This window comes from Littorina saxatilis, linkage group LG8, assembly GCF_037325665.1.
Source record: "Littorina saxatilis isolate snail1 linkage group LG8, US_GU_Lsax_2.0, whole genome shotgun sequence".
Classification (NCBI taxonomy): Eukaryota; Metazoa; Mollusca; class Gastropoda; order Littorinimorpha; family Littorinidae; genus Littorina; species Littorina saxatilis.
Window position 1 is genome coordinate 33,769,582 of NC_090252.1, and position 17,594 is coordinate 33,787,175.

Genomic DNA, 17,594 nt, shown 5'->3' on the forward strand with positions numbered 1-17,594 from the left:
TGGGTGCTTTCCGCCCAACACCAGTAGATAGTTTGTATACCGAGTCTGGAGAACCTCCTTTGGAGATTCGCAGACTTCGGCTCTCCATGAACTATTACCTTGACAGTTAAAAGCAAACCCTGAAAATCCTGCCCATGAGTGTGTTATTAAACCCTACTCTGACGGACACATTTCTTAACGAACCTAACGAAACGCCAACTTTTGGCATACGTATGCTTTCTGAATGTGAAAAGGCTGATTTGGATATTGACTCTGTTTGTGACGATCCTTTGACAACAAACACTCCACCCTGGCAATTGGAAAACCCAACCGTAAACTTTTCCCTTACAGTCGAACTCGCTTAAGACGAATCACTGGGGATCGGAAAAAAAGTTCGTCTTAACCAAAATTCGTATTAAGAAAATTGATTGATTTTTTATTTTTTTTAAAAAAAATTTTTTAAGTCTTGTACATTCTATGGTGTTTCAATTTGTTTCTTTCGTAACTTTCATGCTGCTTCACGTTTAGACAATAAAGTGACATATTCAGTTACATGTTCATGTGTGTCTCATGTTGAGTGATGATTGTTGAGTTTGAGTGAGAGTGAGCACACAGATGTTTCATCCAGTTGTTACGTTTTTGGTCACACACACTGACACTGTCCACATTCGCGGTGTTCCTATCATTTGTCCGGAATCACTTACCTTGGCGACGGGTAGCAAACCTTGGCCAATTTAGTTTTGTTTTGTTTTGTTGCAACATGATGTTCAAATCCAAATCGATAGCACTGACTGACTGATAAACTATCGCGAACCGGCGAACGCAAACGTTGAGAGTGTGGTTTCCCTTGTCCAAGGGAAACCACTCTGGCATCTATATTTTTTGGCAATGGCGTCCGTTCAAAACATTGATGTTTCGTTTTTGGTATTCGCGAAGGAAATAAACGTCAGTCAGTCATTCATGTTCAGTGTCTGAGCTATCAATCACTTTGATTCTAAATTTGAAATTGTTTTGTGAGTACAGTGTAATCAGTTTAACTTTATTCAGTGATCGGTTGAGCAATGGTTCAAGCAGTCGACGCAAGGGAAGACTTTGACACATGTATTCAAACTTCTCAAATTCCCATGATATGTCGATCTCGGGACGAGTTTAAAGATTTCGTCATAAGCGTGAGTCATTCATGTTCAGTGTCTGAGCTATCAATCACTTTGATTCTAAATTTAAATTTGTTTTGTGAGTACAGTACAATCAGTTTAACTTTATTCAGTGATCGGTTGAGCGATGGTTCAAGCAGTCGACGCAAGGGAAGATACTCTTTGCAATATGATTACATCCGGTCCATGTGCGTTGATAAACATGGCGGAACACTTGCATTCCGGCGCTTTTGACACATTCAAACTTCTTAAATTCCCATGATATGTCGATCTCGGGACGAGTTTAAAGATTTCGTCATAAGCGTGAGTAAATTACAGACATTATGCATGCTTGGGAATCCAAAAAGTGCTCGTTATAAGCATAAATTCGTTATAAAGAATTCGTTTTAAGCATTTTTTTTAAGCATGAAGAAAGAGGTATTCAGTTGGGAACTTAAAACTAATACGTCATAAGTCAAAATTCGTAACAAGCGTGTTCGTTTTAAGTGGGTTCGACTGTACTTCTTTTAAGAAGAATGAAACCTCGGACTCTGTCTTTCGGCAGCTGCTCCTAGAGCAATGTTCCAAATACAAAGGGTATGAACTTATCTTCACTGATGGCTCTCTCAAGGATGATTCAGCTGCTGCTGCAGCAGTTTCTAGCAAGAAATTACAACGCCCACTTCCAACTTCGGCTCCCTAACGGTTCGTCGGTTTATTCGGCAGAACTTAGGGCCATCATATTGGCGTTAAAATTAATTTATCAGTCCGTCTTTTTTGATTGTATCGGACTCGCTTTCAGCTCTTGAAGCCATTTCCTCCAGAAAGTTCACTCACCCTTTTTTTGGCGACATTCACGACCTTCACACTAAGCTTATTTCTGAAGGCAAGATTATAAATTTTATGTGGGCGCCCAGTCATGTGGGCGCCCAGTCATGTGTGCATTAAAGGCAACGAAGCTGCTGACAAGGCAGCAAGGGATGCCCTGGAGATGGCGGTTCCACCTCTTCCTGAGCAATCTGTTCCTTTCGCCGACCTTCGTCGGAAGACCCTTTTTTACAGTTTAAAACTCTGGCAAGACCGTTGGTCCACCTGCAAGGAAAATAAACTTTATAAGATACGCCCTGAGCTATCAAAGCCCTTTCCTTTGTTGGCTTCAAGTAGAAAAGACGAAAGTGTTCTGGCTAGGCTACACACTGGTCACACTTATATAACGCATGTCCATCTGCTTAAAAGAGAAGAGGCACCATGGTGCCACGCCTGTGATCATAGTTTTTCTGTGAGCAATTTTCTCACAGAGTGCGCTGATCTGTATGATCAACGAGTGAAGTATTTTGACACTTCTAGCTTGAAACATATTTTTACGGAGGTCAGCTCTGCAGCTCTCTTTGGATTTTTAAAGGAGTCTGGCCTTTATTTTAAGATTTGCCTTTTAAAAATCCTTGACACGTTGGGTTTCGATTTAGTTTTTATGTTCCCTTCGGGTGACGTTCCTAATTTGTTTCAATAAAATTGGTTTGATTTAAATATGTGTCTTGTTAAACTTGTGGGGTCCTGATTTGGCCTATATGGTCTGCTGGACCCAAAAAGCAACAACTAACTAACTAACACAAAAGAGTGTCACATCATTAAGTTAATAATTGTAAGTGTGACTGTGACTAAAAATCAACAAGGCATTTTTTTAACTGTGAGGGTACATGTAGGTCAAGGCAGTAATCTTAATAATTCATAAATCATAGATATGGTGTTTGTTAGAAGTTCAACATGTTTTTTCTCTACCTGGTGTTCTTCTTGCTTGTTTGCAGGCCTGAGCACACACGGACAGGACTGAAGATGTATTGTGTCTTTTTTTGCACTCTGATATGGGGGATGCTCAAAATTGGTAACTTCTGTTTGGTGTATTTTTGTTTGCTGTCTGGGTTTTTGGTAATTTACAGTTTGACATAACTAAGCAATTAGGAATACATTATTTTTATTGTTTTTACACACAGAGTGCTATAGAAATATCTGAAAAATATTATGTATGACAATTGACATGTGAAACAGTCAGAGTGAGAGAGAGAAATATTAAAGTGTAACCATGAATTTAATGGCACCTGAGATAACAACAAGCATTGAAATGAACAAGCAACTTTTATCCTCTGTAACATTTGTATATTTGCCTCCATTTTTAAGACGCTGTTGCTTTTCAGACATTAAAATGAATGTGAATCTTACAGATTGAGGATACATTACTCAGGTGTTCATTGAAATTTGAATCATGTTATTTTTAAGTGCCACTTAGACAGAAGGGGTCTACTTCAACCCAAAGTGGATACACTTCCTGTTAGTTATTTTTCTGAATACACTCACTGTACAAGGATTAAATAACATATTCTTATGTCAACTCACATATATATATATATATATATAGCAATTAACTTCAGTTTGATGATTTGACATTGAAGTACTGACCCTGGTAACAGGGGGAGGTAACTCCCAAAACAAAACAAAGTCTTGTTGTCAAGGTAATGGTAGTTACCTCCCCTTACCGGCAGCCCGCACATGCGCGGGACATACTACCGGTATAATCATTTCCTTCTTCAACACGCTTGTGTTCAGACGTGCTTGTACTTCTTCTAGGCTTTTTAGCCTTTGGCCACCTGTTAGGAAACCAGCACGGTTGGCCTAGTGGTAAGGCGTCCGCCCCGTGATCGGGAGGTCGTGGGTTCGAACCCCGGCCGGGTCATATCTAAGACTTTAAAATTGGCAATCTAGTGGCTGCTTCGCCTGGCGTCTGGCATTATGGGGTTAGTGCTAGGACTGGTTGGTCCGGTGTCAGAATAATGTGACTGGGTGAGACATGAAGCCTGTGCTAGCTGCGACTTCTGTCTTGTGTGTGGCGCACGTTATATGTCAAAGCAGCACCGCCCTGATATGGCCCTTCGTGGTCGGCTGGGCGTTAAGCAAACAAACAAACAAGACCATTGACCCTACGTTTACTTGCAACATCTTGCTAAGCTGTTGATGAGATCTTTCTTGTTTACAACTGTTGTTTATTGTAACTGTTCACTTGTGAAAATTTTCTCTCCATTGTTTTCACGGAGTTTGTTCTGTTTTCACAATGGCAGACAAGAGCAGAAGCTCTGCCAGACAGGTATCTGTCGTTTCTCCGCCGGGCAGTTCGACTATTTCGAAGTCGAAGTCAAAGAGTAAAACTCATCCGAAAGAGAAGGCTTCTTCTCCTTGTTTAAAACCTGTTGTGAAGGTGTTCAATCTTGAGAGTAAAGAATCTTTGCGGGTCGAGATTGACCCTCCATGTCCGTTACCCCCTGTGCTTTCTCCTGTCCCTATTTTGCAGGACAGCCATAGCGTTTCGAGGGAAGAGATTTTCTCTATGTTCTCATCCTTTAAAGAGCAGATGAGAGACATGTTGGCCTTCGAGATGGGAGTAGCCTGTTCTACCACGGCTTCCCTTCCTCCCGGCGTTGGTGACGCGGCTTCACTTTCCAAGATTCGACCTTCGGCGACCATTACGTCAGCCGACCTTGTCGGTCCTCGCCCTTCGGTTTCCGGTTCCGCTTCGGCGGTTCAGAATTTTAGAGATTTGTCAGCAACTTCCGGTGTCAATCCTACGGGGTTGCAGGTGGTTGGTGACAACGGTACCGTTTCCTTCACTTCCGGTTCCGCTTCGGCTGTTCCGGCGATTGAAGGATTGTGCGCATTAGCATCCGCTCGCAGCACTTCGGTGTTTTCGGGTGCTTCTGCATGGGGGTTTCCGGCTACTTCTGGTTCGTCTTCGGGCGTTCCAGGTAATCGTAGCACTTCTTCCTTACTGTCAGGAACTTCCGACGTCAACCCTTTTGGGTTCCAGGTCGTTGGTGGCAGCGGTGCCCTGTCTCTCACTTCCGGTTCCGCTTCGGCTGTCCCGGATGGTGAGGGGCTGTACGCGATGGCTTCCGGTCACGATGGCTTCGGCGGTTCCAGCTTATGGTAGCGCTCCTTCCTTATCGGTTCCGCACAGTGCTTCGGCACGCGGTTCCGGTACTTGGGGACAATCCTTTTCGGCTTCGGCCATTGGTTGTCCCGGGAATGACAACTCTGGTTCTATGCCGGACGACTAGGTCGTCGACAACGACGGTGTAGAAGATGACGAAGATAGGGATAACTCTTCGGAGGTTGATTCCCGTATTCGCATCTCGGGGAAACTTCATCGAGCACTTGAGTTGGCCGTCGAAGTTACCTCCGGTATTTCGCCGAAGGCGTGCACGTCCACTTCTAAACTTGTGGCGCCACCACCTTCCACGGTTGGAGATTTCTTGGGTGACAAAGGAGCTGATTCTAGATTTCGTTTCCTGGAATCACCTTCAGTTGCCTATGAAATGGCTCGCGTGATCGGCAACGACGCCGGACCTCACGTTCCATTGTTGATGGCACACGACAATGCTCCTTCTTCAGCACAGCCATGGCTTGCTTCGTCGCAACAGAGTTCTCTCCTTTCGTCTAACCTTCAACGCAAACGGCGTTTTTTGGGGAAGACGAAAAATCTGATTGCCACTTTCTCACTTCCGCGGGCGCCTCTTCCGGTCACGCCGGAATTGGCGAACTTGCGGCAGGATGGATATCAGAAGGAGAGGTTTCGACTTGCACGGAACAGGGCCTTTTGGGAGTAGAGGAGACTGGCAGGTACTCACTGGAACTCTCCTCTGTGTCTAAGACCTTGATCAGAGCGCTTTCTCGGGCTATCTCATCTTCCCTGGAGCCTTTTCGGTTCCGAGACGATGCGGTAGAGGAGGACGCCGTGATTCTTTTCGCTGCTCTAGCAAAAGTCACGGCCGAACAAATGGCTACTTCAGCCAAACTGTACGCTCAGATGGTCTTTTGGCGGCGTGAGGCTCTACTTAAAGGATCAAGACTCACAGAGAAATCTACAGTAGAATCTCTGCGACTCTCACCTTTTGTAAAACAAGCCTTACTAGGTCCTCAGTCTCTGGAGGCTCTCAAAAGAGACCTACACTTTGTGAAGCATTCTGGAGCTTCAGATCTCACGCTTGATCTGGTCCAGAAAGCGCACAGGAGCTCTACAGCTTCTGTATATGCTTCGCACTGGTCTTCTTGGAACCGGTGGTGTGGGATAAATGGGGTTAATCCCCTATCTTCCCGTTTCTATGGAGGTGGCCACTCGCCTTGCGTGGTTGTCATCTCAGGGCCGTTCTGCGTCGACTCTTAGAGTACGACGTTCTGTTATTTCAGTCACGCTCAATACAGCTTGGACGCTCCATCTTTTTGGGAGGCGTCATAGCAAGCGTGATAAAGGGTTCTGCCCTCAGTTCAGCTGTCACTAGAACTTCAGTCCCAGCTTGGGATTTTGTGCTCGTTTTAGAGTTCTTATGGTTTAGAACCTTAGAACCATTGCGAGACGCAAGTCTTCCAATTTAACAAGGAAGGCTCTCATGCTCATTTTGCTTGCTTCCCCGCGAAGGGGTAGCGAAGTCTTTGCTTTTTCAGGTCTCGCGCAAAATATCACTTTTGAAAAACCAAATCAGCCGTCTCCGGTCATTTTTATTCAGCCATTAAGCTCTATTCTGCCACATGGTGACCCAGATATTGCGAACTGCCCGGTCCGAGTACTTCGAACATACTTGTCTCGCACGGCTCCTTTTAGAGCGCCAGACCAAAAAACTTATGTTCATTTCGTTGAACACGGCAAGAAGCAAAGATATTGCAAAAACAATGCTGGCTAGATGGGCTTCCACACTCATTAAACAAGCTTATGAGTGGTGGCAGACAGATGGGGGGGGGGGGGGGGGCGTTCAGTCCTTCCTTTGCGTTCTCCTAGAACACACGAGGCCAGAGCCTGGGCCGCTTCTTTGGCGGTTCTGCGATCCGGCAGAGACGTACTCAGAGCAGCGTCTTTTTAAACTACTATCTGCGGGATATCTCCAGTACCCGCCAGGATGGTAGTAGCTGCAAATTACCAGCCATGGTTGCAGCAGGCCAGATTCTTACCAGAAATTAACGTGAGTTTCCCGCCACCTTAAGTAGCAATCTGCTATATGTGAGTTGACGTAAGAATATGTTATTTAATCGAAAATTTCAAAAATAAATTTTCATTTAATTAATATACCGTACTTTTCGGACTATAAGACGCTGCCGTGTATAAGGCGCACCCCCTACTTTTAAAAATAAAACAAACAATCCTAGAATAAGGCGATGGTGTCGTGCATAAGGCGACGGCATGAAAGAAAAAACAAGTCGCGTCAGGCGAAAATACAATATTTAGTCAAGTAGCTGTCGAACTCACAGAATGAAACTGAGCGCAATGCAACGCAGCAAGACCGTATACTCGTAGCATCGTCAGTCCACCGCGCACGGCAAAGGCAGTGAAATTGACAGGAAGAGCGGGGTAGTACTTGCGCTGAGAAGGATAGCACGCTTTTCTGTACCTCTCTTTGTTTTAACTTTCTGAGCGTGTTTTTAATCCAAACATATCATATCTATATGTTTTTGGAATCAGGAACCGACAAAGAATAAGATGAAAGTGTTTTTAAATTGATTTCAAAAATTTAATTTTGATAATAATTTTTATATATTTAATTTTCAGAGCTTGTTTTTAATCCGAATATAACATATTTATATGTTTTTGGAATCAGCAAATGATGGAGAATAAGATGAACGTAAATTGGGATCGTTTTAGAAAAAAATAATTTTTTTTACAATTTTCAGATTTTTAATGACCAAAGTCATTAATTAATTTTTAAGCCACCAAGCTGAAATGCAATACCGAAGTCCGGGCTTCGTCGAAGACTACTTGATCAAAATTTCAACCAATTTGGTTGAAAAATGAGAGCGTGACAGTGCCGCCTCAACTTTCACGAAAAGCCGGATATGACGTCATCAAAGACATTTATCAAAAAAAGGAAAAAAACGTTCGGGGATATCATACCCAGGAACTCTCATGTCAAATTTCATAAAGATCAGTCCAGTAGTTTGGTCTGAATCGCTATACACGCACGCACACACGCACGCACGCACACACATACACCACGACCCTCGTTTCGATTCCCCCTCGATGTTAAAATATTTAGTCAAAACTTGACTAAATATAAAAAGAAAGAACAAAATTGAGGAAAAACATCGTACGTTGGAAAAAACCCAAAAAACAACATCAATGATCAAACATGGCGACCGCTCAAAATCGGCACGAAACACTGTTTCAAACAGAAAGTCGGGAAAGAAGATCAGCGGTACCTCAATCGTCACTCGTTGTCGTCGTCGTCGTCACTCTCACTCCCAGAAAATCCAGAGAAATCTGAACCCTCAGAGTCTGAACAAAAGAAGTTCATGAAAGCCGCTGCTGACATGGCACCCGAGCGGTCCCCAGTGCTAGTGAAACCTATTTTATCCGAGAATAAGGCGACGTCGTGTATAAGGCGACCCCACGATTTTAAGTGAAAAACAAGTCGCGTAAGGCGAAATTACTACATTTAGTCAAGCTGTCGAACTCACGGAATGAAACTGAACGCACTGTATTTTTTTCACCAAGACAGTACAGCTTCGTCAATTCCCGCGAGAAGGAAATCGCTCACCTCCCACGTGCAAAACGCAGTGATATGCACACGCCAGAATAGCGCGGTAGCGTATTGTGCTAAGCAGGAAAGCGCGCTTTTCTGTATTCGTGTTAACTTTCTGAGCTTGTTTTGAATACAACCTATCATATCTATATGTTTTTGGAATCAGAAAACGATAAAGAATAAGATGAAATCATTTTTGGATCGATTTCTTAAATTTTAATCGTAAGACTAATTAATCTATTTTCGTTAATTGTGATCACATTTTAAGAGTAAACATGACATATGTATATATTTTTAGATTCAGAATGTCATGAAGAATACGATGCAATCAATTTTAAATCTGTTTGCGAAAAATCGATTTTAATGACAACTTTAATGAGCAAACTCATTAATTAATTTGTAAGCCTCCAAGCTGAAATGCAATACCAAAGTCCGGGCGTCGTCGAAGATTTCTTGACCAAAATTTCAACCAATTTAATTTAAAAATAAGAGCGTGACAGTTCCGCCTCAACTTTCACGAAAAGCCGGATATGACGTCATCAAAGACATTTATAAAAAAAATGAAAAAAACGTCTGGGGATATCATACCCAGGAACTCCCATGTAAAATTTCATGAAGATCGGTCTAGTAGTTTTCTCTAAATCGCTCTACACACACACACACACATACACCACACCCTCGTCTCGATTCCCCCCTCTTCGTTAAAACATTTAGAAAAAAGTATCGCCTTATAGTCCGAAAAGTACGGTACTTAATCAACTCACATAGTAAATACCCTCCCTACCTACCCCGCAAACGTTATTAATGTTTAGAAGGTGGTGTTTTCAGTGGGGAATGATTATACCGGTAGTATGTCCCGCGCATGTGCGGGCTGCCAGTAAGGGGAGGTAACTACCATTACCTTGTCAACAAGACTTTGTTTTTGTTTGGGAGTTACCTCCCCCTGTTACCAGGGTCAGTACTTCAATGTCTAAGCATCAAACTGCTATATATGTGAGTTGAGTAAGTATATTAATTTAATGAAAATTTATTTTTGAAATTTTCGATTAATCACCCGGATGCAGTTTTTGGTGGAGTTAACATCAGTCTTGTGTCCTATGCGAGACTGCCAGAAACGGCTGAGTTCAGTTTCACTTTACCAAGACTTAAGTACTGCCACACCAGCCGCTTTGATCAAAGGCAGGTATTACTTGACTACCCAGCAGGAGGTATAACATGTGTTAAACAGCTGACAGCACAGCGATACTCCCGGCAGAGCAAATAACAATATACTGTTTTGTGTGTTCCAGCTTTGTGTGGTACCCCTACTGGTACTGGCATAAGCTGTGTTGTCATCGAGGGTTACCTACACGTTGATCTTGGAGAGACCATAAAGTCGTCCCACATTTCTGGTGTCAGTGTTTACGAATACAGGAACTTTGGAAGTCTTGACACAAAGTCAGACACAGGTAGGAAGGTTTAAAGATGCAATTGCATCTGTAGGGATAGGGCAAAGGGAAACCATGTTTCCATCACTCTGTCCCTCAATGAGTCATAGATAAACTTTAGCTTTATGTATGAATTGATTGCAGAAATATGGTCTGACTGAGAGGAGAATAAAAGGAAAGTATTAATCCTCAGTGAACTGTTACAAAGAAGAGTAGAGAATATTGCCTTGTAACAGTACTTTATGAATTTAGCAAAGAAAAAGTACTGGAAGTGGAAGGGGAGATAACATCTTTGTTAAACTGGTATGAACTAAAAGAACCCCCCAAATAATGCATATTTCTTTGTACCTCACAAAAAACATTCTTTAATTGGTGTTATTGGACTTATTATGCTTTACAAGGCACTTAATTTAGCTGTTTTTGAGTCACTTGAGAAAAAGTGACTCTATGTAATCGGTCAGTGTTAGTCTGTCCGGCCGGCCGGCCGTCCGTAGACACCACCTTAACGTTGGACTTTTCTCGGAAACTATCAAAGCGATCGGGCTCATATTTTGTTTAGTCGTGACCTCCAATGACCTCTACACTTTAACGATGGTTTCGTTGACCTTTGACCTTTTTCAAGGTCACAGGTCAGCGTCAAAGGAAAAATTAGACATTTTATATCTTTGACAAAGTTCATCGGATGTGATTGAAACTTTGTAGGATTATTCTTTACATCAAAGTATTTACATCTGTAGCCTTTTACGAACGTTATCAGAAAAACAAGGGAGATAACTAGCCTTTTCTGTTCGGCAACACACAACTTAACGTTGGGCTTTTCTCGGAAACTATAAAAGTGACCGGGCTCAAATTTTATGTGAACGTGACTCATTGTGTTGTGAATAGCAATTTCTTCCTGTCCATCTGATGCCTCATATAATATTCAGAACTGCGAAAGTGACTCGATCGAGCGTTTGCTCTTCTTGTTTTCTCCTTGAAAGTGAAATATTCGTGAAAAAATGACATCAAAGGTACATAAGGATGCCGTTAAAATAAATGTACTACAATGTATTAACAGTTTTATCTTTCTGTATGCAAAACTTACTTTATTGTCATCATTCGAAATTTAAATTTTTTTCTTTTTTATGGGGAACTTAATTGGTCAGTTATGGGGGAAGTGTCCCATTGATGGGCTGGTGCCACATTTTTAGATAGGTGGCTGTTCCATTACTCATGAGAAAGAAATCTACATTCTGGAAAATGTGCCAAGCAGCCAAAATGTATGCATTGCAGGGGTGTGGCTCGAAATTTTCATGTTGGGACATATTGGCCGAAACTGTTTAATATATACTTTTCCCAATAATGTTAAGCTAAATCAGTCGAAGCTTAATTAATGGAGTTGACTTGCACATGCTTATTTACCCTGTCCAGCTAAGAATGTTTTCATCGATGATCCAGAACAGGAAAACTAACACTTTTTCCTGCTGTGTATTTGTGCAGTGGAAATTCTGTCAGCTGCACGGTATGACAGTTTTGGCGATAAGCTTCTGTGTGTTTTCAACAAATCATTTGTTCAAAACTGCCAATTGGATAAGAGCAGCTCGGTTTTAAAGCTGAAGCTAAAAAGGAGTACCGGTACTTTTACAAAATTCCACGTCCAGGTCATTCATGGGCCCTCATTGAAGCATGGTGTATGCTATGGTGAGTTTTTGTGCTTTTGTTGTTTCCTTGCAAATTTGTCATCAAAAAATCATTTGACAAGACTTTAAAAAATAACTTGTTTGTGTTGTTTGATGATAGTATTAATGAAAAAAGTCATTCAAGCGATTCTATGTTAAGTTTGATAATTTTGTGAAAAATATGAGATCAGTTGTGTGCTGAATATTAATAGAGACAAAGCCGGATGTATGTCAGCTAGTGCATTGGATTTACTGAATGGTTAATCACGCCTCAGCGTTCTTGTTGTTTAATACTAGGAAGATAGCATTTTCAAGGCACAGATTCAAAGCATAGTTAAAGAATTGACACTTATTACAGTAGGGCAGATGACGATAAGCTCTGACAAATACAACACAAAAACCAGTTTGCAAAAACTTGCAACATATATTTTAAATTACATATTCTTATTCCAATTCGCATATATATATAGCAATAGACTACGTTTACGTTTTGCAACGGTCGAAACCAACTCTTAGACCTGCCTTAAAGGCGAACATCGGCAGGAATTTTTCTCCTGGAGAGACCTAAACTTGAACCCGTGGTATCAGGGGCTTGGTCGATTGATACATAAACATTTCGCTGGTACCATACACGCACCGTCCTGAGAAAGGGGGAGCTAACAACCGTCCTGAGAAAGAGAAAGGGGAGATAACTATGTCTCTCCCTTCCTTTTTCTCTCTCTGTTGGCAGTGTGTGTACCAAAAGTTTGTCATGAGCTGCTTTAGGGGCTGGTTAGGGTGTGGGGGTTGGTTTGATATTTCCTCCTTGCAGATCAAATCTGTATTCATTTTTGATGTTGTGTCTTATTTTGTGAAAGGAAACATGCAGACTGACTGAACGCATATATATATATGTAACTAATAAACACATGGGTGTAGTTATGTTCAAGAACACACACACACACACACACACACACACACACATACACACCTGTGTAGATGTATCGAACACATAATATATTACTCAAACAAAATTGAAGTTCACGAAGAAATCGTTTTATTTCTATGTGATTCAACATCTAGTTTGAATCAGACAACTTGAAACTAGTACAAATATTCAATAAAGTTGCGATGTGAAAATTGACAGGATATCGCAAAAGATAGACAACGGCAAGATCATTCGAGAGAGAGAGAGAGAGAGAGAGAGAGAGAGAGAGAGAGAGAGAATTGAACTTTATTGAATTGAACTTTATTTTACAAGGATTAAGATTTCAGGCTACGCCTTTTCTTACAATCTGTCCTTGGGACGCATAGACACACAATTATATAATTTAAAAAAAATTTTTTTTTAAAAAATTAAAAAATTAAAAAGTTAAAAAAGTTAACCAACAAAAGGAGGTCGGAAAACTTGAGCACGTGATAATAAAGATGACGATGATGATGATGACGATGATGATGGTGATGATGACGATGATGAAGATGAGGCATGAAGCATACATATGTGGTTATTCATAAAATCAAATGCATACTATGCAGGTAATTATTATAAATACAGAGAGAGAGAGAGAGAGCAGTCATGTTTGTTATGTCGTTACCACCACCAATGCAAATACTTTTTTTTTTTGTACGTTTGTTTTCTTTTGTCTGATATTTTGTCTGTTAATCATTTGGAACACAATTTCCTTGATCTTTGTGTAAAAATGTGTGTAAGTGGGTAGTTGTGTCTGACCGGGAGAGATCTTTTACATATGACGTCGGTTCTTGGGTCGCGCAGGACGAAAAACAAAGTGGTGGACTGTGCATCAAAAGAGTATCAGGGTTGTAAAACGAGAGTGTCCTTGTTGACCCGTGATTTGTAAAAATGTAAAACATTTAATAAATTGCGGGGCAATCCGATATTTCCCTGTCATCTCGAAAGTCTAGGGATCTATTAGCTTTGCGATAATTACGTGTTGAGCATTTTGTTGAGAACTGGCGTGCACATGTTTGTGACGGACACACCGACAGACTGACAAATCTGCGCTTATCACGCTTTAAAATCGAAATATAAAAGAATAACATGTGCAGATTTACTCACACACTTTCTTTTTCATATGATTTTTTGGCCAGGGATCCCTTTGTAGTTGACTGGGCTCTAAACAACAAATATTGATAATAATACAAGGCATGTATTACTTTGTGGAATGCGATTCTTTTTACATTTTTATAAATTGCGGTTTTAGGTTCCACGTAATTTGTAAAATCTTTTTATATTTATACAAATCACGGGTTAACAGTCCTGTCCTAAGTTTGTACTAACATTCAAAACTTATATTGTTGTACAGTGCAACATTCTGTATGCTAAAAAGGTAAGGTTTTAAACTGAACAACTTGTACTCAACGGTAATTTTTGTAAGCCAACCGAAAGACACTGATCAAAATTGAAAAAATTCAAAATTGAAAAAAGTATCGTTGTCCATGGATGATTTTCTCACTAACGGAGAAAAACAGAATGTGCTAATTGATTTTTCCGTGCACACCTTACGGTGGCAGAACTTCGGTTGTTATAGTAGTGTCCTTGCTCTAAGTTTCCACCACTGAACAGGAAATACGACATTGTTTTAATTTGGGGACGAAATCAGCCCGGCATAAACAGATCCTTAATTAAAAATGGAAAGAAGGAATACTAGATGTTTTCGCCAAAACCAGTGGTTGCTCGTGTAAAAGCGATATTGTTTGAATGATGAAAACCATACATGTAGCATCCATGGTACTGAAGGGGTCACGTTTTAGGATGTAAATTCCAATTCAGTTTTGTGTTCTTGTAGAAAAGCCAGTGCTGTTAATTAACGCTCGATAAACCACAATTTCTCTCCGTAAAATAGATGGTAAGGACGGACAGAATGTACATTTTACAGCACAAACAAGCAAACAGACTTTCTGGTCAGTAATACAGATAAAAAGGGAACAGAAACAGACTTTGCAAAAACAAGAACTATTATATCACCACACATACTGAAAGTTCCAGAAATACTCACAAACACACCCTCACACTCCCACACACTCACGCATGCGCGCGCACTGACGCACGGCACACATACACACACACACACACGCACGCACACGCACAAACACACACGCACAAACACCCACACAGCACGTGAGTAACGGTTTTTGTGTGTATATGCGCGCGCACGCACAAACACACACGCACAAACACCCACACCGCACGTGAGTAACGGTTTTTGTGTGCATGTGTTTTTCGCTCTCTGGGAAAGTGTGTTTGTGTTTGCATGTATGTGTGTACACTGTAAATAGTGTAAACAGAAGCGTTCCACTTTTTGTAACGAGTTGTGTAGACTGGTGCGTAAGACTATAAAAACCCTACTTGCAAAAGTAGAACATATGGTAAACACAAAATAGTGTTTACAATGCGTGCTACTTTTGCAAATAATTATAGTTATGAAGAATTCCACACAATTCTCACAACTCGTTACAAAAAGTGTCTTCAGTTTAGAATGTAAGGTGTGCGTACATGCTTGTGTCTGTGCACGCCACTGCTGCCACAGAGAGCGAGAAAGACTGGAAAAAGAAACACTAGGGAAAGGCAACATTCTAATTCAATTAGCTGCCACGGCCCAGTTTCCCTCGGCCACTGCGGATTGTTTAGGTATCATCTGTCCGAGTCTCTGATAACGCAGGGGAGGTGTCTCCAGGAGAAAAATTCCTGCCGATGTTCGCCTTTAAAGGGAGGTAAACAAAGCAAAAGATGCTCTGTGCCGTCACTATACGACAATGGTTATCTCCCATGCATCGATGCACCGTGGTATTAGCTGCCGCGTTTGCTGTTGTCATTCAGACTTTCGACCGGCGACGTGGTAGCACGTTTTCGAACCGCTCTCTTACATCCACAGTCTTTCGTCTTTGGGACTTCTCAGCTCGTGGATGAGCACCTGTCTACCCTCATTCTTCTTCATTCTGGGTGAGAGCTTTCCATTTCGGTTCGTTTTTATGTAATTTTGGCGTTTGCTCTCAACTCAGACATTATCTTGCAAATTCTAAATTTTTGAGTGTCATTTTCTCATGTCGGCATGGCCGATAACAAAAAGAAACATAAACCTGCTAAGAGACAGGTAGAGCCAAGTGATTCAACTCCATCTAAAAGCAAGAGCAAACGCACTACTACCATTAAGGTTGATGATTTAGAAAACAACACCTCGTTCACTGTCCCCATCTCTAACCCAAGCGGCCTCGCTTCCCCTAAGCCGGTAGCCGCCCCAGTTAAAGAACATGAGGCAGTCGTTTCGTCTATTTTAGACTCCCTCCAAGCGGAGATGAATGTTTTGATTAACTAACAGTTCGAAGCTCGCGCTAGTGTTCCATCACTTCCCCAGTCAGTGGTAGGAAAACAATCTCTCGCCTCTGTTAGAAGTTTTCCGCCTCCTTCCGCCACTATCGTTTCCCAGGAAGCTGCTTCCGGCTGGGAAGGAAGTGAGCCTCCGGCTTCTTGCTCCAGTCATCTCAAAACATCGCCCAGGGAAATTAAAAACACTCTGGCAGACTCTCTGAGCAGATCCTCAAAGATCATTCACACAGAGTGGACGATAACACACCAAGCTCTCCAACGTCTGTGGGCACGGACGGAGAAGCCAGTGGTGGAGGGGGTTCAGGCCTTCCTTTACACTCCACGAGAGTACATGTCAGTCCAGAGCATGGGCTTCGTCACTTGCCGTCTTACGATCCGGCAGACTAGAAGACGTCATGAATACGGCCTAGAAGAGGTCTGAAAACGTCTTCATCAACTTCTACTTAAGGGATATTGCCTGCACACGGCAGAACGGAACACATTCCTTACCCGCATTAGTTGTGGCAGGACAAGTTCTTTCCAGGGCATAGGTAAGTCCCCACCACCACAATCAACAATCTGCTATATATGTGAATTGGGATAAGAATATGTGATTTAATCGAAAATTTCAATAATACATTTTCATTTTATTAATATACTTACCCAATTCACATAGTGAATACCCGCTCAACCTTCCCCGCTACTTAGGTAGTTAATAAGGATTTTCTCAAGTCTAAATGACAACAGGAAACGCGGCAGCTAATACCGCGGTGCATCGATGCATGGGAGATAACCACCGTCGTATAGTGACGGCACAGAGCATCTTTTGCTTTGTTTACCTCCCTTTACTAGGCAGGTCTAAGAGTTGGTTTCGACCGTTGCAAAACGCAAACGTAGTCTACTGCTATATATGTGAATTGGGTAAGTATATTAATCAAATGAAAATTTATTATTTAAATTTTCGATTTTCTGTCATTCTATTTCCAGATACAATTTCAGCTGACGTAAGCGAACATTCTAGCTGGACAGCTCCTGTGATATTCCTTTTTATCGGGTTCTTTGTGATGCCGATTGCAATTCTTGTATTGCTGAGGTGAAGTGGGGTTTTTTCAATTTTTGTGTGTAAGAAATGCTAAATCACATTCAGGCATGGGAATGGTTCTCTGATATGCTAATTTCAGAGAAAATTTAGTTTTTGGGAGGAACAAAAGTCCAAACTCAAAAATTCGCAGGAGCATTTTATATTCTCAAATGGCTCAAGCGTCTTTAAACGGAACAGCTCTGAATGCAGAATAGGTGATTGACTCCAACTCGTCTCGGTGAGCCGAGTTGTTGATTTTGATACTGACTTTCGCCCAACTTCCACTGGACTTGGTCTAGAATGCGTAGATTTTGATCATGGCTTAAAACAAGTGTCCAGAACCCCCTGGACTTCAGAGGTTTTTCCTCTCAGCCATTCCCATGCCTGATGGCTCGCAGCCTAAAACCCACTCGTCATCCTGCAAAAACTCAAGTGTATGTGTGAATTGCAGCCCTTGAAT

General features: G+C 41.7%; 1 protein-coding gene and 2 long non-coding RNA genes across 5 annotated transcripts in view; 2 read left to right on the forward strand and 1 right to left on the reverse strand.

The window, feature by feature from the left end:
- LOC138973373 (uncharacterized) overlaps window positions 1-17,594 on the reverse strand; it is a 458,327-nt gene that overhangs the window by 173,054 nt on the left and 267,679 nt on the right. The window lies entirely within an intron of this gene.
- Window positions 1-17,594, forward strand: part of LOC138973367 (hemicentin-1-like) — a 486,299-nt gene that overhangs the window by 104,249 nt on the left and 364,456 nt on the right. The window lies entirely within an intron of this gene.
- Window positions 1,279-17,147, forward strand: LOC138972278 (uncharacterized). Its single transcript, XR_011457529.1, has 5 exons — window positions 1,279-1,436; window positions 2,918-2,994; window positions 9,955-10,113; window positions 11,572-11,772; window positions 17,041-17,147. It is a non-coding gene; the product is annotated as an uncharacterized lncRNA (long non-coding RNA).